General features: G+C 46.6%; 1 long non-coding RNA gene across 1 annotated transcript in view; it reads right to left on the bottom strand.

Annotated features, from left to right (window-relative positions):
- Positions 1 to 26101, bottom strand: part of LOC135389986 (uncharacterized) — a 167317-nt gene that overhangs the window by 13434 nt on the left and 127782 nt on the right. Inside the window, exon 2 of the long non-coding RNA XR_010421645.1 lies at positions 807 to 860. This is a non-coding gene — a long non-coding RNA (uncharacterized LOC135389986). The remainder of the gene's footprint in view (positions 1 to 806; positions 861 to 26101) is intronic.

Below are 26101 nucleotides of genomic sequence, written 5' to 3'. Positions count from 1 at the left end.
TGGGGGTAATTGCTAATGATGTACAATAGCGAGACTGTATTGTCCATTCTGTGCAATATGATTTAAATATGCAACACCACAAAAACACGTTCCTAGTTATAATACGTGTACGTTCTCAAACTGCGAGAAAGTATATCTACTGTGCCTTTCTGTAGCGCGCTAAGCCATTATATATTTTACGTTACGGCTAACGAAAGGGGGCAAACACGGGACAATACTAACCAGGGGAGCGTTATTCGGCGCTAACTGGCTATGAAACATCAACAGGGACGTGTTCTGTATAATTAGGATGCACTGGTTTGGCATAACATACGAAACACGATGAAAACGTTGGACATTCCGTCCTGTTTCTTATAGATGTCCAGCCAGTGTATCTTACTGATACAAAACACATGAAACACTGGCTTTTGGTCTATCTTCATCAACAGGAACAAGAGAATTCACATGGATGCAAGGCGTTAATCTTCCTGCGCTGGCCCACTGTCACGTTATAAGCGTTCGAACATGTTCAGCTATCGCTTCTGTAAAGTGTATATGCGGATATTTCAACTCAAAGTTGAACGCAAAGCACGTCGCTATGCGACCACGTTCCATCCGGACCCAGGCCAGTAGCATCTCGAGCGAGGTTCCTCCAACGCACGCCGCGCTCTGTAAATGCCTATACTTTGCAGGAGGACCCTTCCCACACTTTAACGCCGCTCAGCCACCAAACCCCATCATCAGTCACCCACACTTGTTCCACGGGGCAACCATTCATCGCGCAAAACCCAGAATCACGTAACCCAGTCACGCACGCAGATGCATACCTCAGACCCACAGAGCATCGAGGCAGAGACTTCCTGCAGGTTCGGCATTGCTTTCTTGCATGAAAAGTAAAAAAGAATAGGATAAGAGTTCAGAATTCAAAGTCCAAAACGCCTCACCTTCGTTTAGGTTAAGCATAAAAAGCAGCACACTATACAATTAAAATGATTTCTGACTCGACAACAAAGACTTCGCTCACAAGCGGACATACTGTATGAAGCCATCGAATCCCGAATAAGAAGCCGAGTAGGGTTCCGCCTAGTAAGCCATATATTTCGCGCAAGGTGGTTGTTTTGGCGCCTTTAAAAGGTCGTTATGGAATGACCATATTGCATAAAGCGTTGCTGTATAAAAAAAAAGACGTGATTTATGATAAAGACACAAGACAGGGGGAAGTTAATTTTCGCCAGTGCTAAAAGCAACGTATGCCAGCGTTGGACCATTTCAATGCTGGCCTAGAAGATTTATGAGTTTCGGACGAACTTTTTATGTATGACGTTGTATTAATACGGTGCGGCTTTTTTACGCGTGCTTTGCTGGGGGGTAAAGCGAAAGAGATGTCATCATCGAGTTGCGGAGGCTATTTGAAGGTGCTGAACGAAGCCGGTATGGCACGTTCGGCTGAGTCTCTGCGCACACGCAGAGGTCAATCAAATGAAGCTGTGGAGGTCGAAGACCTGGTTGTTGTTGTTATAATTTTTGTTAAGCTCTCTGGATATATGCAGTTGACCTCGTGGGTGGAGATGCTTTGTCAGGATCTCTATTCTATTTATTTACTTATTTCAAAAAGGCGGTGGGGCTGGAGCGTGCTGCACAACAACAATAACCACAGCTACATGAATGACGATGAGATTAGGTGTTTCTCGCAACAGTTGCGGTACCACACCTCAGTGCGTCTGGGATAGTGTATGAGTGGAATGGTGATGGAAATGATAAGGCATACACACAAGCACACACACGCAAATGAGATATCACACACACACACACACACACACTACATGATATGCTGAAAACCACTGCATGCACCCTAAGCAGCACCGAATACTGAATGCGTTATGGAACAATATTCACACACAGTAAACTTTTTACATTTTTGTGGTGTAAATGGCTTGACCCGTGGTGCACACCTTTTTGGTGATGCCTTTACACACGAATGAAGGATGTTTTCTAAAATACCCTTTAATTGGGTGTATTCCTCATAAAACACTCCTATAATGGCCGTTTAAAAACAAAAACACCTTTAAAAGGGTAGTATTCTATTGAAAACACCTTTTAGGATGGAGTTGCTTTCCGGAAATTACTCCCTCTCAAATAACTAGTGTAATTACAAGCTCCCGCGACAGCATGCCGAGACAGTTGGACGTTCTTGCTTCTATGGCAAGCACCACCCTTAACACGGCAGACTTCCAGTCGTAGTACCATCGTACAGCCTCAACCGGAGCGCAACGCATCGCAGCGTGAGTGTCGAAGTAGCCTATATTAGCGTATCGGATGAATCATATACTGAAATACAATTTGTTGGGGGGGGGGGCACGTTCGTTAAGTGTAATGGGGCGGAAAACGCTTGTAACGGTGCCGGAATGCGTTCTTGCAATTAGCACGTCAGAGGTACCAGCTAAAGCGTTTGAGCGGAGCTGTGAAACCAGCAGAATTTTTCTTTCACGAATTAAAACACCATTTTTAACACCATGCATATTCTCAGTTCAAATGGGGTGTAAAAAAGTGCGTTGGACGTAAACACCTCTTTCGACACCTCACTTTACGCCCTTAATGATCGACATTGGATAAAATGTGGTGTATGTCGATATTACACATTTAGTAATGCTCTTATTGCACCCTTTGCTTCAGTCCGCGGGATAGAAAAGGGTCATGAGAAATTGATGTTCCGAGGCCGGAACACGTAGAAAGGACAAATACGTACAAAGCCTCAAAGTGCCTAAGAAATTAATGATGAGAGATGGAAGTCACTGAAAAGGTTAGCCAGCTGTATAGGACTCGAACCCACATCTTCTGGAATACCGGTTAGCGGTAATCCAGAAGATGTGGGTTCGAGGCCTACAGCTGGATAACCTTTTCAGTGACTTCCATCTTTCATCATAGAAAAGGGTGTTTTTATAAGAATACACCTACTTTGAGCGGATAATGGTGTAAACTGATTTACTGTGTTGGATCAGTGTTACAAATATCAAGAGTACTGTGCCAAGATGATGTACGGCTTGGGATATACGATGGTATACTGTGAAGGTAAAATGAACCGCCAGCTACAATGGTACTCTATCACTATGGAAAGCGCGGAGACACAGCAATTTTCTAACAACTCACATAATTGCACAAGTGTATCAAAAGGATTATAGGTTTTAAACAAATCAGGAGACAACACTGACATTCGGTATGATGGCAGGCAAGGAGCTGACACTGAATTTCTAGTCTCTTGTCAACAAAACTTCAGTAACTTTAGGATGGCGAGGAAGTCGAGCACATTTCAGCGACACAAATATGCTTTTTTTTTTTATCACATTCATGATCCCGAAACCCCAAAATCACCAGCCTCCAAGAAAAATGACTTTACGATTCAGGTGTCACAGAGCGGATTGAAATAAGAGGAATTTTTCACCTCAGCCGAACATTTCCGACCTTTTTCCTTTTTTTTTTTACTTTGTACTTCGAGTGGTTGTATTTTTTGTGCGGAAAAACGGAGCTCGATCAGGAATTGAGGTCTCAAACCACGTATGGCTAAACGTCACATATATTTGGAGAGGTCGTTGGTAAAAAAAAATGACCCCGGCTGGCGCTTACAAATTTTCAGAGTTGGCTCTTTTAAAGAATTTTGAACGTGATGAAACTCCGTCATTGTGCGGAAAAGAGAAAGGGTTGGGTGAGGAGAGGCTAAGCTTGATTAACGGTCGTGGTTTGCCAAAAAGTAGGGCACACAATATGCTGAGCAATGTGAAGTGCATGTAGGGTAAGGTGGGGCAAGATGAGACAGAAATTTGCTAGTGAATATGAAATTTTAATTTTCCTGTTTTTCAAAAAAATAAAAAAAACTAGCCATGGGCGCATTCTCAGGGGTCTAGAGCATCCAACCTGTAAATGTAGAACGGACGTAGCCGGTCTAAATAAACACAGGAATTCCAATCGATCAAAGTCCACAAGGAGAAGGAATGAAGGAAGGAAGTACTGCTAGGTTTCGATAGCAAGACGTTGAAAGGTTGGTCAAGCCCGAGTGAAATATGTCAGTCTGGATGTCAGTCGATGCAGGTAGCGAGGGGCTAATGTTAGAATGATAGTAGAACTGAAAAAAGAATAGAGAAAGCGTAAAGTAATTTCTACGTATAGGAAGATATGGTAGGTCAACAGAAAGTTTACGGTGATGATGATGATGATGATGATGATGATTGAAAGAAAAAAAATGGGGATTGTGGCCCTCATCACGAGGGCCGGCTACCCCAGATCACCTAAGGAAAGGAATGCCAGACACATCCACCCACACCCACTGGAGATGTCGCGAAGCGGCGACGAACGCCACAGACAGGGTCATAGCCCGTCTAACAGCTTGGTGTCCCTTAAAAACTGTGTAACGGCTCGCAAAGCTGGCAGTTGAGTGCTCGGTGACCATGGGCCCAGCACCTTCTGCACCGAAAGTTTACGGTATGAAATGCTAGACGGGTAGGTGTAAGTGTTACTAACAACAAACTGCTCCTGATTTGTGCAAAGCGCGAGGCATACGCATTTTTGTGACAATTATCGTGGCCGCACAAGTGCGCCAAAAAGGCGTACACCTCCCGTTTCCAACGAACGAGAGAACGATGTCATTTGTGACGATGGTGGGCTAGGCGCCCTGAAGTTAAGTCTTAAGGGTGTAGGCAGGTCAGACAAACCAATATGGAGAGAGAGAGAGAGATAAGTATAGAAAGAGAAGAGAACGCCAACGAGACGTCTGTGCTTAAGAGATAATATATCTAAAAAGGTACTGGTCTCTGAAAACATAACTTCAAAATCGATGCCATCCACCATTCAAAATGACATCGTCCTGTCTTCTGATTTCCTGAGGACGTGGGGCATTAACTGTTTTTGTAAGGTGTCCGAGAAGAAGCGTATAATGCCTCTCGTTTTCAACAATCGCATGATAGTCAACGATATCATTTTGAGTTATGATTGGCCATATAGGCGTGTCTTTAGAGTGTGGTCACCCGTACAATCATCCACAAAATACGGACCAGCTCACGTCGCTCAGTGGTTAGCGTGCTGGCCTTGTCACGTCGAGACTGGGAGGTACCTGGGTTCGAATCCCGGTACCGGCTGTGCTGTCTGGGTTTTTTGCTGGGTTTTCCTCAGACGCTTTCAGACATATGTCGGCGCAGTTCCCTTAGAAGTCGGCCCAGGGCGTCAGTCGTGACGTTGTTCACCTCTGTGAGGCCGACAACGGCGAGCACTTTCACCAGCACCACCCCAAAATACGGAGATATAAAATAAGGTACCCGGTTCGAGAGTCCGCAGTGAAATGGGACGTCGTACGTCACTACGTTATCAAGAGTCAAGACCCAGTACGTGTTTTTTGCTGTAGAGGAAGCTCGATATTGTTCGAAAATAGCGTGGGTACCCAAACTCGCCCTAAGGCACCGTAAAGTATTGTCAAGTTGTATTATTTTTCTATCTTTAACGTACACTGGTTACATTATCTATGGATTATGTAATAGGACAGAGAGTTTATGTAGTCTGTCTCTTGTATTTGATTAATTTATTGGGAACTCTAGTCTGATACTGTGCTTCCTAGACAAATGTATGACATTAAAATATCATACTATTAAAACATAATACGAAGGCGAACTTGCGTCGTCTCGCCCTCGTGCTGTGCGAGATGTTGCGAGAGTGCCACGGCCACGCAAAAGAAGTAAAGCAAACCCACGTCGTTTGGAACATAAGTTCAGTTATCGTTGAATTCAACGTTCCAATTCGACTATCGTTCAATTTATGTGATGTTTATCTGAGACCAAAACTTGTATTTCTTTAAATTAAATGAACTTAATTTCCACACAAAATATTATTATATTATATATATTCAGGCCCTGAGGGTATCTGAAATAAATAAAATTAATATTCTGGCTACCGCTTCATGATGCAACGAGCGTAAGATGCTTGCGTTTTGGGTTACGGAGGGGGAAACACTTCCCATCATATGTGTCCGCCGTATGTTCTGTTTGTTGGGTATACACTAAAATTGCGTCTCTTCTTCTAAAACCCCCCAAACATGTCACTTCTCACACTCACACCGTTCGTAAGGCCTTACTGATCTCATAGAAACATTTCTGTTTCTGGTTTTCGTTTTCCTGTTTTGGCACATGTTCCCCGTCTGAGTTCTGTTTTTCATCTAAAATACACTCTGCGAGAAACATCGAGAGCACTTTCCGTCGCGTTCCTGGGGGCGGATGGAACATGACATCTCCATTACCTAGAGTTTATCTGCAAGGTCGAACGCAATATGTCAAGGACATCGTACACTTCTCGCTTGCAGCCACGAAGACGAATTGCGCCGTTTAACATTTTCGCAGTCGTCGCGGCCACACCTTCGCATTGATATTCTGGTTCCACCGAGAAAAACCAGAATTTTCGCGCGCCGTCGAACGGGCCTCCGTGAACCTGCTGCAAAGCCGAAAAGGGTTGAAGCTGCGCCACCGGGAAATAGATGGACGGATTCGCTCTCTTTCTCTCCTTGTGATTTAGCTCCGTCGTACCTTGCAGTACTTTCGCATAATATCTCATAAGTGAAACGAGAATGCTGAGTATTCCGATAGGGCACGTGCCCCTGACTTTTGCCCTTCGCATATTGAGGTCGATCCGAAAAGCTAGGCGTGCGATGGCATATCTTTCAGGGGATACGCCCCCATGTGGGAGCAGCTTGCTATCCGAGCTTTCTGTGTACTTTAAAGCCGTTTGCAGTGATTGCTTCGAGTTCTACTGCGTCATCCACACAAGCATCAAGAGATATACTGGATTTAAAATTAGAGCGAATTGCAAATAAATACTAATTGTACTAAATGCCTGCTCCGACGTTTAGAAGCGGTATTGCGTTCGTTCTTCTTTTCTTTTCTTTTACCGTCATTCACGGATTGTGCCGAAACATTGCCACACCCCACATTTTTGTAACAAAAATGCTAATGGAGTACAGGTACTTCACAGGCCAGGTTGCAGATGGAAGACCTGATAAACTCACCAAGTTACTGATAATGTCGCCATTAACTGCGCCCCATGTGTTGCTCTAATCAACGTTGGTAGATCCGGTCAGTGTCACAGCTCCAGCATAGCCGCTCATTCCACCTCGAGGCACCAACGGAGGGCGGAGGAACTAACGGCGCCGCGGTCTAGAAGGGTGCCCAGAAAGGGCCCAATACTAGCGTCCTTTGTGTAATACCCCTGTCGCACGGCAAATTGAATGTCATTCCCAGCGAATGATATTCGCACTGAATGACATTCGTTTCGTGTCACACGGTGAAATCAAATGGCAATACATGCGAATGATATTCCCACAGCGAATGTGTTCGGGGAACTCATTTGCAGTACCACCGTACCATCGCAGTAGAGTGGCATCAAAAACAACAACGATAAACCGTTCTAACAAATGAAAGACGAATGAAAAGTTGTACTCCAATATTTTATCACGAATTTGATAACTTTTGACGCGAAGGAAGGAAGGCTCAACACTGTTTTTTCGGAGAACGACCCTCGTTCCCTGTCGCCACGTTGCCAAGTGCGGTGCAGATAGGCTTCTTAGTTGTCTTTGCTTGTAGTACTTAGCCAATTAGGTGTCTTTGAAAAGGCAACCATTCTGCGAAATAATTTAACGTTTCGCTAGTTTCGACCAAAACAAATGAAAATATAACTAATGTACGTATAATGCTTCAGATGTTAGGCCCCGGTGTCTTAATTATCGACACTGACATCATTTGCGGATGACGTTCTGTTTGTTCGTGTAGCTCGATGTAAGACAGAGGAATGACATTCGGTGCGATTGTCATTCGCTGGGAATGGCATTCGGTTTGCCGTGTGACAGGGTGGAGTCACTTTTTGCAGAAGCAAACGCCGCCATCGATCTCGGATGCCGCCTTCGCGTGCCCACTGTCCAGTCCGGTCACAGTGCCCTGACTTCTATGTTCAAATCATTCGAGGGATGGCTGGAAGCTTTATTAGTTTCCTGCAGACCCACACAGGCGTCAAATTTAGCGAACGAAAGTGAAGCGAGACAAACTGGAGCCAACGAAAGCTTCATATACTTGTAGTGTAAGTGAGCAGCATATACAGCACTGTAAAGGGCCGGGCTAGCCCGAAATCCCGAGTCCGGTACGCGGGTCGAAATCGGACCTGAAAGACGTATCGACTGCAGGTTCCGGTAGAGTACCGCAGTTCTCCGACCCAGTGGTTTATGCAGACCCCCCCCCCCTCCCATTGTTTGGAAACATCTCCCCAGTTCTTTCCTGTGTACTCCTGTTACAATGCAACTGCACACCTAATATTTGCCCCCCCCCCCCCCGAGCATGCTGTTCTGGATAAACTGCTGCTCGGGCCTGGGGGCTTACTGGCTTTGCACGTTCAAGTTAACGACACGAGACGGCTGAACGAGTCGTTTAGGCTAACGAAGCGAGCAACCTTATCGACGTTTTGCTGTGGTCACAATCTATGCTCCTCATGAAGCTTCTTCTTTGAGGGTCTAGTGCACGTTACAAGCGCTCACGTGTTGTGATGTCATCGCACTGAGCGAACAGCAGGTGCATGGTGGTGGTGGTGGCTCTGAAACGGCTCGCCGTTGTCGTCCTCACAGAAGTCGGCAACGTCACGACTAACGCTCTGGGAAATGCGCGTCCTGGGCCGACTTCTAAAGGAACTGTGCAGGCTGCCAGCGAGGCTACATTTTCTCCGACAATAGGATTGTTTTGTTTGTTCTGATAGCTCGCGTTTTCGTGTTAGATCCGTTCCAATGGGCGCATTAAGTAGCTGTTCTCTACTCCTTCTCGGCAGGTACTGAAACCGAAACGAATATCGGTTCGGGTACGGTCCAGTGTCAGAACTGTGAAAGCGGTTTCGGTTACGGTCACGGGATTCGCCGTTTTAATATTTGCGGTTACCGGTAACCAAACAGTTGAACCGGTATTTTTTCGGTTTTCTATATGTATATGTGCAGGCTGCGTGGATACCGCAAAATGAGCTACAAAGTGCAAACGGGTAAAAATTGTTGCGCTTGGAAAGTAAAGTCCCTGAATTGGAAACTTTATCCCAAGGACTTTATCGGAAAGAGTGGTGCATCGCCAACCTGCCAGGTCGAAGAAAGAGTGGTCTCTTTCTTCGACGCACTTTCCCCGTATGCGATATTCCCCGCAAAATAATTTGTGCCGGTCTCAATTATCTCGTGCACAATTCATTTCGCTCGTGCTGTAACAGGCTACAAACGGATCAAGAAAAACTGCGTGCGTTCAGCGGTTAAGCAAAGAGACGTGGAAACAAACAACGTGCAACGCTTCGTATCTTAAATGATCGCAATTATACAGCTCATAACTCATAAGGGACGTAAGGCATACACGTAATATACCATGCGTATGCCATTCCATTATGTTTCCAAGCGCATAAGATGGGTGTTGTCTTCACAGCTTCTGAATGAAAAACACATGACGAAGAAATTTACTTTAACAGAAGCACGTACTACACCACTAATGCAAGTTGTAAAGCGATACAAATATCGCATCCAAGTTTGTTCGCGTTCACGCTTGCACCGATTCATATGAACCGGTAACCGAAACCGCATTTTTCGGTTCAGGTTACGGTTTCGGTTAATTGCCTATGGTGAATTGCCGGTTGCCGTTTCGGTTCCGGTTCTTGAAAAACTTCTACTTCTTTGGGTTCCAAGCAGTTTTCGGTTTTCGGGTCCCTTCCGGTTTCAGTCCCTGCTTCTCGGGCGCTCCGAGTTTTTTTCCTGAGTCGAGACCGAGCTTTTGTGATCCATTCTTGCACACTGTTTAATCCCCAACATTTATTTTGAAAGCAAAGCAACTACGTGACTGGGCCCTTCCTCAGTCTTTCTCCTGAAACTCTACAACATAGGAGTCGCGTCATTCTCGACTTTGCCTTGTCGAAGATTACGCCCTCGCCTCGCCTGCAGCGTGCACCGCCTGCACTGCAGACAGGCGTATACCAGGCGAACAGAATCATCATTGTACAATTTTTCTTGGACAGTATTTACAGAAAGCCCATTATTATGGCACAATGAGTTAGGCCTTATTTTTTCTTGCTGATTCCACTTGTCGCGTGACGAACTAATCACTGTTCTATTTTTAGCGAAAAGGACCTCATCGGCATGGGGACAAAAAGCTTGAGTGACCTGCAGTCACCAAAAGCAGACTGATTTTTTTTTTAATTCTAAAAGACACTGAACTTCGCTCAGCATCGATGCAAAGGCGATGCGAACTGCTGGCGAAGCAATGGAGCGCATCACGGGGCGCATTAACAACTGAATAAAGGGTCGAATGCAGCGCCATTAGTTCACGCGACCGCCCCTGCGGCGACCTCCCGAGCGGAGCTGTGAAACTGACCTGTATACTCTATAATCACGTTGTCTCTAATGCTTCGAAGACTTATCAGTTGACAAACCCTTCGCAACTGTTCGCGGTGGGTCGTATCATCGCTTCCACCGTGATAACATTCACTATACTTCATCAACTTTAACTAATACTAATATCTAACAAAGCATTTCCATGATCAAGCAATACTCCAGACTTTTGCACTTTGGCGCTTCATAACATCGCTGCAGTTCCGAGCGCTCTCTATCGAACAATCCAAAAAGCTGCATCCGGCTGCTTGGAAGTACGGTACATTGAAAGAGAACAGGCGAATAAAATATATCGAGGGAGGAAGTGCAAACGAGCAGATGGCGAAAAGTAAATTCCACGCGACCCTTATTAGAGCACACATGCACCACTTTCGTTATTTCACCCTTATCTCGCTGGTGAAAGCCGTCGAGAAGACAAAAAGGCCGAGGTCAATGTGCTTGACTGCCGCCTGTCAACGTGACAGGAGCAAAGCGTCACTATTCCCAGTACTCTGCCTCCGTGTTTACATAATGATCGGCTGCATACTCTACGGCCGAGATACACGACTCAACGGCGACGGCCCGGAGCGTTGTTGTGTTTCCCGTAGGTGACTCAGAGAAGGTTACTGTACAACTCGACTATTTTCTATAGACGGATGGATACATTATCGCGTTTTTTGAGGATGACAGAAACGTCGTTCATCGCAGGAAATAAAGCGATGCATGTGACGTGTATGGTAGAAGTGTAATGCTGCGGGCGAGCTGGTATATTGTAAAACGACGATAAAACCCGAGACAAGGAACAGAAAATAACAACACAACACGTGTCGTGTTGTTATTTTCTGTTCCTTGTCTCAGATGTTATTCCCGTTTTACAATGTGACAGGTAAATGCACATGAGATGCTTCTTTTTTTCTTTTTTTGCTTCCGTGTTTGCGTCGCGAAGCAACTGTAGCTATGAGCGTCGTACATACAGGGCGGTCCACCAACCATACAAGTTCATAGTAAAAAACGTAGGCCCCGGAGAGACATGCGGTCAAGGAATTTTTTCTACCAATAACTTTTGCCACATATTGGTAACATTTTTATTTCATTTCAATTGACGGAAAGTTAATTTCTTGAATTGAACTCCGAAATTTACCAAGGCAACCTAACGTTTTCCTTTGCGGAAATTGGTTCCCTGTGGTCATTTTACTCAGTATAGCACATCCCACCCGTAATGCAATGGCAATTGCCGAAATAAATTCGCCGAAAATCCCTGGAAATGAGCCCTTGGCTCCGCCTCTTTTTTGACGGCTCGTAGTTTGAGCGCAAAGCTGCGGAGAAAGGAGGTTACATTGACACGCCACACGAGCGGGGACAGGGAGGGTTAGTATGCGTCTTGGGCCGACTTCAGGGAAAACTGTGCCGACATTCGTCTGGAAAGTCTTGCGAAACCCCTGGGAAAACCTCAGACGGCTCAGCCGGTGGTAGGGTTCGAACTCACCACCTCCCGGTCTTCAGCACGACCTTGGCTACCACCAACGAGCCATGCCGCTGGTACACACGTGATATGCGCAAAGAGCGGCGAGAAAGCAGGCGAGCTGGTGATAATTGATCTCCATAAAGAACCCTGAGACTGGGGAAAGAACACACAATGGAACTTTCAGCTGTGTTTGAGACTCGTGTATTGTGTGTTCTTTCCCCAGCCTCAGGGTTCGTTATGAAGATCAGTGATATGCGTAGTTATATTTCTATTAATATTTAGTATAAGTTGCCAGTTTCCGACATGATAATTTTTTTTTCTTATTCACTTCACGTATGGCGTGAAATGCTTCGCAGTTTACTGTAATTCATTCTCTGTTTTAATTTAATTTCACTTATTTGTTTTAGTTCGTTAATCTCGAAAGAGACATGAGAGCTTCATGGCGCACGTGATATACTACTACTCGTACGTAAAGTTTCACACACAATTATCAAATACTTCTAACGCGAATACACATCTGATATAATTAATATTCATAACCACAGTTATACGTCCCGGAGACAATGCCCGCTATGCTACTATTCGGTGTTCGAACCAGTCACCCAGGCTGGCCAATACATCAAGAACTTGTTTTTATTATGACATCACTTAGTCGATTGTGCATTCGCTATCACACGAATAGTTCCTGTCCACCAAGCATGATAGAAATTCATAGTAAATAACGTACGCAACGGGGGGACATGCGTTCAAGGGATTTTTTTCTGCTAGGAACATTTGTCACATATTGGTACCATTTTTATTTCATTTCAATTGATGGAAATTTAATTTCTTGAATTGAACTCCGTGATTTCTCAAGTCAACCTAACGTTTTCTTTGCGGAAATAGGTTCCTCGTGGTAATTCCGGTGAATTTACTCACCTGTTACGCAACGACAATTGCTGAAATAAATTGGCCGAAAATCCGCGGAAATCAGCCTTTGGCTCCGCCCCTTTTTTGTGGGCTCTAGTTTGGTGGCGGTGGTGGTGATGGTGCTGGTGGTGGTGCTGGTGAAAGGGCCCGCCGTTGTCGGCCTCACATAGGTGGGCAACGTCACGACTGACGCCCTGGGGGAATGTGCGTCCTGGGCCGACTTCTAAGGGAACTGTGCCGACATATGCCTGAAAGCGTCAGAGGAAAACTCAGGAAAAACCCCAGACAGCACAGCCGGCACCGGGATTCGAACCGGGGTACCTCTACCGAGTACCGGGCTCCAGTTTGAGCGCCAAAGTGCCTGTCAAAACGTCAGGTGACCTAGTGGTTGAAAAGCGTGCATGTTTGTTCTGTGGGTTGGGATTCTAAACCTCTCCCCCTCGTGATGTGATGTGATGTGATGTGATGCGATGTGATAAAAAAAGGGGGGCTGTAAGTTTCGACGAAGTCGAACTGGCTAACCCCAGTACACTTACACACAGAAAGTACAAACAGATGATGAGAAAACAAAGAGATGGCGACCAGAGAAGAACAGAGATGATAATATAGTTCAAATGTTTCGACCAAGTGAGTGTAACATGTCGGAATCGCTGGGGGCACACACAGCACACATTCAGCGTGTCATAGAATGTCCATAAGCTCGGTTACATGTAAAAAAATCTTCAAGAGTCGCCAGCGCCTTGACGGACGATGGAGGACCTAACAGTTTCGCGATGTCGAAGGCTCGGGAGTCCACACGAGAGAGGCTCGTCTCTAACACCCTTCAAGCATCAACGTATTTCCTACACCTGAGAAGGATGTGTTCTACGTCCTCCACGACGCCACACTCACTACAGTTCGGGGAGTCTCGCTTTCCAAGTTAGGAGACGTGCGCTGTACGGTACATTGAGCCGTAGCCTGTGTAGGACAGTTGTCGTTTGTCGCGTGGAGGAAGGTGGTACTCTAAAGCGTAACTCTGGGTCGACTTCGTACAGAAGAGAATCCCGAGCAGCTCCTGTTAGCCAGGAGGTGCTGCACATTTCTTGCTTGAGTTCGTTCAGCATTCGCCCCGCGTCACCCTTGGTGAAACAAACGGGCATCATTTGGACGCGCCTGAGTTGGAGCCCCTCGTATGGCGTGTCAATGTAACCTCTTTTCGTCGCACTTTGGCGCTCAAACTAGAGCCGACAAAAAAACGAAGCTGAGCCAAGGACTCATTTCCGTGGATTTTCGGCCAGTTTATTTCAGTAATTGTCGTTGCGTTATAGGTGAGTAAAATGACCAACATGACCACGAGGAACCCATTTTTGCAAAGAAAACGTTAGGTTGACTCGAGACGTTTCGGACTTCAATTCATGAAATCAAATTTCCATCAACTGAAATGAAATAAAATGTTACCAATATGTGGCAAAGAACACGAAATCCCTCGACCGCATGCCTCTCCGTTGCCTGCATTATTTACTACGAATTTCTACCGTGGCTAGTGGACCACCCTGTGGACCGTGGACCTGTTGTTCTCCTCGCTGACATACCCAGCGGAACAGTAGCACTATATGCACTATGTTTATTTTCCTCTGCGTCAGAATAAACGAAACTCACAGCGATGTTGAGGTTTTCCTGTTTGCTCAGTAACCATGGCCATTAGGTGACACATGCATGCCATCAAGGTAGTTGGGCAAGGCCACACCCATTGCTTCACACTCGCTAGATAGTATGGCCGACGGACCGTGGCAACGCTCTTTGCCTTTACCGTGCTTATTTTGCTTTCGCTTGCTGATTCTCAAAATAGCACAGCCGTTTCGCAGTATAAACACAAGCCAAGCGATAGACTTTTGTACATCAAGCTTATGTATTAACCGTAAAAGTTACTCTCTGATCTATCAGGCTCATATCGACTATACGCCGGAGCCGTGTATAAAAAGAGTCTGGCCATTAGGAGGAGCCTAAAAAAGAGGCTCCTGTCAATCAAACTTGGGCGTATTTCATTGGTTGCCGTTTAGTGTGAGGGCCGCCATGACACCAAAATTTCTCCATTATGAAGGCGTTGCTCATGAAACGGCGAAGCGGGGATTTCCTGACAAAATATTTTCATAAACTACTTTAAAATCGCTCTGTCAATATACATCCTTTTGTAACTACCCGAATGACGTTGATAAAAGTGGCCGCAAAACCAATCGTATTGGTATGTTGGGAGGGATATCCGTTTCAATCCAAACCAATCCACAGTTTTCCCAACATAGTGGCCCCCAGTAAATAAGGGTGACGTATAACTTTGGATAGCCTGTAATAATACCGAGCTGTATTTCGACCGGTGATTGGCCAGACAAGCTCAATAAGTGGGTGGAGCTCCACACTCTAAAAACAGAGCTTCAGCGCATAGCACGCTCCTAGCCAACTATCATCCCGAATGACAACGTCGTCTCCCTTGATTTGATGAAAACAGAGGGCGTACGCCATTTTTGTGGCAATTATGAACTGCATAGTGCCGCAAGGTGGTGGTAGTAGTGCTGAAAGAGCTCGCCGTGGTCGTCCTCACAGAGATGGGCAACGTCACCACTAACGCTCTGGGGGGGTGGGGGCAAATAATGTGCGTCCTGGGCCGACTTCTAAAGGAACTGTGCCGACATATGTCTGACAGCATCTGAGGAAAATCCAGGAAAATCCAGGAAAATCCCCAGACAGCATAGCCGGCACCGGGATTCGAACCCGGGTACCTCCCAGTCTCGACGTGACATGGCCAGCGCGCTAACCACAAAAATGGCGTACGCCCCCAGTTTTCAGCAAATCAGGGGAAAGAATGATGCCACTCGGGATGATGGTTGACTAGGAGCGCGCTATGCGGTAAAGTTCATTTTTAAGCGTGCAGGTATAGGCAGGTCCCATCAATGACCAGACTCCCTTTTTCAATACACGACTCTGAACTGCGTGCTTCTTTCCTGCCCTCTAGAATCGTAATAGCCTTAGGAAAAGCTCTCGTCGCGCTGAAATAAAGATCGCATTGCAAAAGTACCAAAAGACAGTTACCCGTGCCCAAGCTACCCACGCACACTACACCAGCGATGAGAAACAGCCGACAAAGCACACCAGGAGGGCAGAAAACCGGGCCAAATATCGACCCTGTCCCTCATCACCATTAAGATCCGCACTCACGACTCACAACACAAAAAAAAAAAAAAACGAAAGTAACAACAGCCTCCGATAACAAACAACCAGACAGGCAGGTTGCACGAATTTTGCAGACGACAATCGTCATCATCACTACCTTCTGTTACCCCTCAGAAACAAAAGACCCTTCCTTTCCTTCTCCTCCTTTTTTTCCTCTCTTCCGGTTGAACTCTTTCTTCCTTATCATTCTCCATCGCTCTCACATTATATATCCCGTTTCCCCCCAGTTACCAGCTATATACAGCACCATCATTACTTTCATGTTGGCAACCTTGGTTTGTTTTGCCCCCCCAGATATGACGACATTTTCTTCTTTCGCTTCCACTTCTTGTTGTCTGCGTTTCGCCTTCGCGCAAGAGGACGCCGTCATAAACATCCACCGGCAACAAATAACTTTAATACGCGAGATCTCGCGAGAGTGTCGGTCCGAGCCGTTGCCATTTGTTCGGAGTTATTACGGCCAATTGTTTCCGGTGTATGTGTCCCGCGTGTCGCTATAGTTTATTGATCTCGGAGCCTTTTCTGTTACACTGACTAGATAGCTGTGTGTGTGTGTGTGTGTGCGTGGGTGGGTGGATGGAAGAAATCGTTTTTACAGCGACGGAGGGCTCCCTTTATTTATTGGCAGGGGGATATTTGGTGTTGGACGATCAATGGCCCGGTTTTTATGAGGGCTGTATAAGGTGGTGCGGTCAATAAAACGGGCGTAAAACTCTGTGTGTCTGTAAAAGCCTCAGAGGGTGATCGATCTAATCGGATATTTATGTTTGCGCAGCAGTTGATTAGAGAGATTGGTGGCGTCTTGCATTGGGATGTCACGTTGTCAGTTGGGGAACGCGCGGAGACATCGCGAAGAAATGTAGCGCAGGAATAAAGTGCAAATGGAGTGACAAAGAGAGCGCGTGTAGCACAGAAGCTCGATGTTGTACCCGTGATTGACATTGCGAACACAGCAAACTGCGGGTTCCCGTCATCTGCATACCATCTAGCAGCAATCGACTATACAAGAAGAGAAGCGCGGGAGATATTTTGTTATAGGGAGCAAGCTCCTCGTATTCCTCGAAGATTCTGAGAAAGGGGAGCGAAAGGAAAGGGAAGTTCTTCGAGTCCATCTTGTAATTCAGTGAGAATACATTCTGCATTAAAACTCATCTCTTGTTCATTTAGCATGAATACTCACAAGTTCCGCTGAATGACAGACCGTTCTCAATTGCCTCTCAATTACAATGCGCTATGCCTTGGTGTGTATTCTTGCTTCAGTGCCTCCAAATCAGCTGGGCTCCCGCCCTTTCACTGCGTCGAAATTGCTTGGTCCATGGCCAAGTCCAGCCCACCAATGCTCTGCCCTAAAAGCACTTCTAAAGTGTTCGGACACTGTGGGACTTCGGTCCTCACTGTGAGGTGACTCATTGTTCCATTTCAAAACATTACCGCCAGCAATGGGGTACGGAATCGCCCATATATCGCGATGAAACTCCCCACTCATCATCGTTCAAATAAAGTAGTTGTTGCTCCACCTTCCTCAGAAACGAGGGGAAGGGGGGGGGAATTACGGTGCGACAGTACAAACATTGTATCCTCCGCGGTTTAGTCTACAATCGATATATACGACCGATGTAAAAATTGACCGATGTACGAAATTGACCGATGTACGATTGACCGATGTACCAAACCAACACGACGCATTACGCAGCGCACCTATACCGCCGGCTGCGCCGTCTGAGCTTTTCCCTGGGTTTTCCCAAGACTTTCCAGACGGATATCGGCACAGTTCCCCTTGAAGTCAGCCCCGGACGCATATACTAACCCAACCTGTCCCCCACTCCTTCCTTCTGTTCTCTCAATCGGTTACGCCTGTACGTCGCTCGTAGCCACAGTTGCTTTCGCGGCGCTAACACGGAGCAAAAAAAAAAAAAAAGGAAAAAAGCATCGAGAGCCATTAGACAAAACAGAAACACCACCCTCAAACTAAATCCACTCACCTATCGATCGCTATCCATTATACTACTATACCATATTTACAGTTTCCTTCCTTACAACAAAAGCAAATTTGTTTGACACAGCCGCAGGAATAAATAACACCCATCTCGACCTGTTCCCGGACCACTTTACAGCGAATATCTCACCGTATCATGACACATCACTTGCAACCACGGCAAGGCAGAAAAACCATGTGTCGCCCCCTGAATTAAAGAAGCGAGGCAACAACCAGAGCAGAAAAATGCTTTTAACAAGTGCATACCACACGCGAAACGTGTGACCTGGTCGCGTGAGGCTTTCGCAACTGCCACAGCCAGGTCTTGTCTGCTCAAAATTCCTGCGATGACTCCAGCTCGGCTCGCACGCAAGTGGAATACGGCTCGAAAGACAAGAAATGGCATTTTCTTTCTAGCTGCTTTGGGAAACACCCGTAGCACTCGAAAGTCCGAGTGCACAAACTTGTCTCGGTTAGCCGACAGTCATCAAGTCGACGTCTGCGTTGGAAATCCGGGCGCTGAAAGATTCCCCGGGCTCAGATTGCGGAAGTTCTTTGGGGCGTGACGTTGTTAGCTGGCTGTCCCTATGGTTGGTTGCATGCCTCAACAATGGTTCAACCGCTCCATCTTTGTTTCACCTACCACGGAAGACAGGGGACTTAGTTACGACTCTGTTATGTGCTATGTGCCCTTTGCCACTCTGTTACACCTTGCCGTAGCTGGAATCTGAAATATTAGGAAATCTTTGTCTTATCGGCAAATTATACACTCTAAAGACAGAACTACACCACTTAAAACACTTTTGAAGTTCACCCGTTGCACAGAATGATACCGTTATCAATCAATCAAATAATTTATTTCCAGAATACATCTGAATGGACTCCGAGACAAAAGGCTGCGAGCCAGACGATGTCCCGGAGCCTATTCAGTCCATACTGTCATCCAAGTCAGAAAATAGGAAAAAATGGGCTTGACAGTAAGCCAACGAAACAATACAAACGTATATAACCGTATACATTGTACAAGAAATACTAAAGAGTAACCAGCACTCGAGGGACTCCCAAACATTATAGAAATAACTATACCCCAACAGAGCCATACTGTAACAGTTTCTCTTTGTGTTGTTTTTAAACGCCTGTAAGTACCTTATCATTCATGTCTTGTGGAAAGCACGGTACAAGAACTACCATAACTGCATAAGTCACACGAACTTGACTTCCTTGCCGTCACATTTGTGTGAACGAGTGTCCGTTTACACTGCCCTTAATTTGCATCCACCCATCAGCATGTGTTTTTACTCAGAAACAGGTCGTGCGCCGAGTTTCTTGGAGCGGACATACGGTCCGTATCAGATGACGAATGTCTGCACATCCACGTAGACTTTAATGGAGCCGGATGCTGGCCGGTAAAAGAACGGATAGCACATACGGAGGAGAAAAACGTTCGTGTGAGTCCGGCCTAAACGTCGCAAGGACGGAGGGGGGAATGACAGAATCGGCTCACTGCTATTGGCCACGCAGAAGTGGGCATCATTACGACTGTAGCGAAAAAAAAAAAACGGATGGAGGATGAAGGTTGGAGATACGTAGTGGGTGCGTGAGTCTGTCGGGGAGTGTAAAGTGCTAGAGGGGACGTTGGGCACAAAAGGGAGTACGCGTCTCGTTTTCCACCAATCAGAGGACCGAACGATGTGACTCGGGATGGGGGTTAGCTAGGAGCATGTTATGTGGTGAAGTATCTTGTTACGTTGTGCTAAATAAAGAAAATAATAATAATAATAATAATCATAATAGCCAACTGCCTTTGCCAGGAATGTAGCTGACAGTAGGAGGTAGATTGCTCAACGTGGACTATTGTTGAATGTATTGATTTGAGATATATTTTGGACAATTTTTATTGGGTGAGCGATCCCAAAATTCAACGAGACACGAAATGAGACTTTTTTCTTCCCCTGAACGCTGTAGTAATGTTCATAAGGTGGTGATGAGTGGAGTTCTTATGGCGCACAAGAAACTATAAAGGCCATAGTGAGCCAAGGCATAAAGCAAGTTGACAAGGTTCATAACAAGTTCATAAGGCCCTAATAGAAAACCCTGCCGCAAATCCTCTACAAGTCACCGAAATTTATGCGCCAAGGCATCTCTCACGCAAAGTGAACAATTCCTCGCGGCGCTGGGCAATCTTAAAAACGCATTGGGAATCCCACAGAGGCTGAAGGACGTCGCCACCCTTACCTCAACTGCCAATTCAAGTGACGTCAGCGATTTCCAGTTGGACGGCCCAGTACATGGAGCTAGAGCAAGTATTGAGCATATTTTTACACACTTTTCGGCTACGAACACTTGCTGTGTATTGGATCCAGCCAACATCAATGCATTACGAAATAACTCTCATTTCTATGTCCTTTCCGATATATTAAGCATTGATTTAGAGTCCGACGGAGGGGGGCGTAACGACGCAGCGCTGCGCATCGCGCGCCGCCGCCGGTGAGTTCATAATTCGAGGACACTCGGCGAAGCGCGGTGTCAATGCGCGACTACGCCAGCCGCCGTCGGGGGAATAGAACAGTGCTCTACATCTGGCGGTGGCCAGCGAGCTGTGCACGTCGTGGGCGCCGGTGGACTCGCATTTCCCAACATGGCGTCGCCCATTGAGCTTTTGATCGAAACTGGAGAGGAACATCCGTGCCGATAAAATCAACGATGAATGGGCTAGAGAGACAACCAAAAGAAGGAGAGCAACTGGGAAGACGTGCGACTTTCTTATTTAATTCAGTGTTGATGTTTGGGGGTACCAAACGTATCATAGTTATACAAACATAACAGTGGAAATGGGTGGTTTTCGAAACTACCCTTTCTCGATTCACCCTTCTTACTTGATCCTTCTCGAAAATACCCTGCTCACAATGGCTTTCTTCTTTTGACCCGTATCGGAACGCCCATACTCAGAACACCCTTCTGGAATGCCCCGGGGACGCCGACCTTCTGGGGGGACAGCCCACCAAAAGTGGTCCATCCAGAGTGTACGCTGAAAGGTTTATGTAGGTCATTTCTAGTCGTTACAGTGAGCTCTGGGCCCATGTTCTGAGAGCTCTGTTGACCACCGTCTGTGTTGCAGCATGTCGGATTTCGTAATTCTTCAAACACAGAAGCAGTGTCCATGCTTGCACATGGAAGGTTACAGGTATCACAAGAAGAGAACAAATCAAAACGGAAGTATTGCGTGGCGGTGTGCGTCGTATTTAACAAACAACTGCAACACAAGTGTCATCACCGAAGAGGACTAAGTGCGACGCGGTCTGCATGAGTATATTCGTATTGCATATTTATAGCGCGTTACTTATAACACGTCATTGTGCTTTGTTAGCCGACGTCACGAAGTTCACAACAGCTGTTGTTCCCATCGAAGTTTTGGATTCATGTCCTTTGCAGATGAGCATAACCACCCTCCAGACAGTGCGGCGGCACTTAGGGAGGAATTCAGAACAACACTGAAGGAAAAAGCAAAGATAAGCCCACACGTTGCAGCGCCCGCACTGTACAATGGGGAACTTCTTAGGCGGTCGCAAAATGTAAGCGCTTTATTAATATCATCATACAGGCATGGAGTTTCTTCAAACTCGATGTGTTATGCGGTGCGCATCCTCTTTTTCTTCACTTCCCCAATCCTTTCTTTCGCAGGCGCAACATGATGCTGTCGCAGAGCTGCCTACATTTGCTGGCATCGACCCCTCACTGGAGTTTGTCATCGGCTGCCGCTGTACCCGCGAGGTGGAGTCCCTTCGGCTGAACGTCCGCGAATCGTCTTCGGCTCAACGTTGCCCTCACCCGTTCACTCCTTTTCAAAATGGGCCGCTTCTCATCTCCCACTTGCCCCTGCTGCGCAGTAGAAGACGATATCTCTCATCAGCCCCTCCACTGTCAGCGTCACCACCATCAGCGGGTCGTGCTCTGGCAACACCTCTCAGATCCTGGGTGCACGGACGGACGGACAGACGTTTCTCTCGCAACACTCCTTGGCCCTGTGCAGCGAGCTAACCAGTGGAGAGTCACAAAAGCGGTGCTCCGCTTTCTGCGTAACACGGGCCTCCTGGGCTTCCTGTGAGCCAAGTGTCTTTTTCAATTTTTCTTGTTTTCATTTATTTCTTCATCTTTTTGTTATTTCCTTTTCTCTTGTTTCTATTTTTCCTTCCTTTTTTTTCTTTTTTTAGGGAATAGCAAGCCGGCATGCTGCATGGCTGACCTTTCCCCTTTCTTTTTTTCTTATTTTTTTCTGCCAATAAATTCCCCCTCCCCCTGGTATAAAGGACACGATGTACACAATATATATGAGAAAAAGCGTCTTGAGCCAGCACTGCCGGCAACAGCAGCTGACATTGCCCTCACATGCCACTACTGTACGACGGAAGATGGTCAGCCGTTCCTTGTGATAGATCATAGAGGCGAGTACAGGGTTTTAGGATTCGCATCTCCTGCTGGCTTAAGGCTGCTGGTTCAAGCCCCAGAAATTTTCCTTGATGGGTCGTTTTTCATCGCGCCTGGCGTATTTGACCAACTGCTGACGGTTCACGTGCCTGACAGCGGCAAATTCATGCCATGTGCATATATTCTCCTGCCAGGAAGATCGACCGCAGTCTACGTGCGTTCACTTTCTCTTCTGAAGGCCGCATGCACGTCAGATGGACATCCGGCTCCCACTCCAGTGCTCTTCTTTACGGACTTTGAGCAGGGGCTCATAGAAGCATTGAGAACTGTGTTCCCAGGCGCCATTTTCGTGGCACATCGAGGGTGCCATTTTCATTTTTCCCAAAGAATATGGGCGGCTGTTCAGCGTCTTTCACTGCAAGTCACGTACAACGAGGTGAGGCCTGTGAAGTCGTTGGTGCGAAAAATGGTGTCCCTCGCCTTCCTCCCTCCTGGAATGGTGCCGCAAACATGGCCGATTCTTCGCCAAGAAGGGCGAGAACTGCACGAGCCCAACGTAGAACGACTGATGGACTACTTCGAGAATACGTGGATCGTGGGTAACTTCGACGTTCGTCAGTGGAACCACGATGACAACCGCGGTCCCAGGTCCAACAACAACTTGGAAGCCTGGCACCGGAAGATCAATGCTCAAGCGAACAGGGCCCACCCCAACATTTATGCGTTCGTTAACATTATGAAGAAAGACGAATTGCCGAACCGGACCCGCCTGCTGCAGATATCTCATGGAGGAAGCCTTCGGACCCGGCTGCAAAAATGGGTAAACAAGGATAGGAAGCTCGAACAGCTCGAGAACGACCTCAACGCGGGCGGAATAACTATGTGCCAGTTCTTAAATGAAGCCAGACAGTTTTCTGGCTTGTAACGCACATTGTACGATCTGTCGAACGACAGACACACAGAGTGAATCCCCTGAAGCTTACGTTGCTAATAAATGTGCTGCATGTTATGTTTTCGTCTGCTCACTGCATTTGTTAGCTCTGTAAGAAAGTATACCACTTGAACTGTTGCTTTTCATTGCACGTTAAAGAACAGTCGGTGGGAGAAATAATCAAAAGACGGCCTCGAGGGTCGTGTCTCGTGGTCACAATCGTCTCGCAGTGTAAGACGAACGTACGAATTGTTATGGAGATAAAGGAAGGTAGCTATTCTGAGACTGAACACACGTCAGGACAAATACGACAAGGTCTCAAGTTACCCAAGAACATTAGATTGGGGGTACTGACGCTATATAAAGAAGAAGAAAAAAATAAGCAGGAAAAAAAGAGGGTCGACACGCATCTCATACCTTCGGGTGGGAATGATACCCGTAGATATGCGAAAGGGTTGTTTTGAGAAAAACCGGTACGGTTTGTTTCGCGACGGGCGCAATGCGGAGGCACTTTTGAGAAGGGGCACAACTGCGACGGGTTCAAACGCGAATGGGTAGTTTCGCGGCGGACTATGGTCCCGGCAAGACCAGAAAGCATGACGTAGCGAACGGTGACTGCCAGCGCTCAGCGCGGGCGGCCATGGGCGAAGACTACGTCGGACTCTAAACCAGCCTTCAGACTCTCCACTGTAATGCTGCACCTGTAGTGCCGAACTACACGAGTCTCACATCCCAGCGACTTCGCTGTTTCTTATGGGAAGGTACCGATGTCGATCTTGGCATCGAGAACGTGCTCAGTGACTGACATGCCGCCTGTCGTCAAACTGCATGTCTTCCACACTGTGACTTCCTTCCTCGGGACACTCGTGGAGCCCACACGCATATATAAATCTTCAGCGAAACCCGCCACTTTGAGCGTGCTGAAGTGGCCATAGTTCGATGTTAAAGTTTGGGGGCGAAACCTCTCCATGTTTCGCTCCTTTTGGCAACTCAGCACTCAGCCGATCACAGTGCATTTCCATATAGAGCCGCAAGGAACTTCCACAACGCGATCGCATCTGTTCAGCAGTATCGCATCGTTCTGGTAATCTCATTACCGACGAAAAGTTGCAACGATATATCACTGCGAAAGCGCTGCAAGCATTCGTCGTGCACATGTCTTGACAGGCAGCGAACCCATCGTTTTTATTAACGATGTCGTTCATAAACGTCATGTTTCAAACTGGCCGATAGCAGAGACAAGGACTACCTTTGATCTTGCAGCTCACTTCATTAATAACCGCTTTTACTCTCGGAACTTGTTGCGCGAACCTGCCCCAGTCCTTTTAAGGCTACTTTCCGCCGATGTGAAGAACAAATGTAGTTGTCCTGTCATTGACTGTCGAGCGTTTGCAAGTGTGTTATCTCTTAAGCGTTTTGGGGAACGAAGAAGTACTGCTTGCGACACACTTGTCCGAAATATTCAACCCAGTGGTTCAAGAGCCAGTGTTGGTTTTGTCGCCTTCGAAGGGGCTGTACCGATATTGTCTTTCAAGGTGAACCCTATGCCATACGATCCTATGAACCATAAGGAGTAATCCTGCAGCGCCTGGGGATTTCAGGTAGGACTAACAACGTGCTGTCGAGTATGTGCACAAGTGTGTCGCAAGCACTACCTTACCAGCACTCTCAGGAGCGCATGACGTTTCTATATCTGCAGATTAAATTCCTCTTTATTCGTAAAAGAAATTGTGTGAAGAGCTGTTGTGCTAAGATTATATGAAGCAGTGTCGGCAAAAACCTTGTAAATTTGGAAGAGGGTGATATGCAGAGGGAAGTTCGTCACGAAATTACGAATTACACGAAAAATTACTATCCTCTCCTCTGGATTCATAGCTAGCATTCATGGTGGTTGTAACCTGCTAGGTGATCCAGTGATCACAAAATGAATGCAGGGGTGTCCAGTTGGTGTGATACTGCCCCGTGCACCGCACGGGAATTTGACTTTCTTTTTTTTTATCGGTTTCTTCCTCCCTAACTGCATGCGAATGGATCACTTCGATTGAACAAGTCGCAATCATTCTCTGTCTCAATTGGATGCAACAACAGACCAGAGAAGGATCCAGGGACAATAGTTCCACAGTGACTTCTATTGAAGTATTAACTTACAAGACACCCTATATATCGCAGCATCACATTGTTTCCTCGCATTGTTTCCCCGAAGCCGTTAATACTACTACTACCACCGGCTGTGCTGTGTGAGGCTTTCTCTGGGTTTCCCGACGACTTTCCAGGCGAATGTCGGCACAGTTCCCCCTGAAGTCGGCCCAGGACGCATACTAACCCCCCTGTCCCCCACGCCTTCCTGCTGTCTTCTCTCCATCTGTCCACACCTGTCCATCCGCTCATAGCCACAGTTGCTTCGCGGCGCAAACTCGGAATCACAAAAAGAGAAGAAAATAAACGACCGAAACCGAAAATTACCCGTAAAGCAACTGATTTTTTTCCTTGTTACTGTTTGCACAGGAGTACCACCCAATAGTCCTCTTCGTGTCTTTCTCGTATACCGCGCCTATGCCTATTATGTTTCTCCCTGCTATCGCTTTCTTTGGTCTGTTAGTTGTGGGGCATTCTGTTGGGTGCAGGAGGTCTGTAACATATATATTAGTACAAAATACAATGTGAAAGACGTAAAAATGGGTTGGAAGAACAGCAAAAGGTATAACAGGAAGCCACTGGATCTAAAGCGTCCCTCAAACAACAACAGAGCCGCTAAAAACGGGCTCACTCACTGTGACGTAACCAGGGCACTTCAACCATGTCAAGCCACATATTGAC

This window comes from Ornithodoros turicata, chromosome 3 (assembly GCF_037126465.1).
Source record: "Ornithodoros turicata isolate Travis chromosome 3, ASM3712646v1, whole genome shotgun sequence".
In the NCBI taxonomy this organism is placed as follows: domain Eukaryota; kingdom Metazoa; phylum Arthropoda; class Arachnida; order Ixodida; family Argasidae; genus Ornithodoros; species Ornithodoros turicata.
The sequence above is the reverse complement of the archived record's forward strand: the minus strand, read 5'-3'. Positions and strand labels throughout refer to the sequence as shown.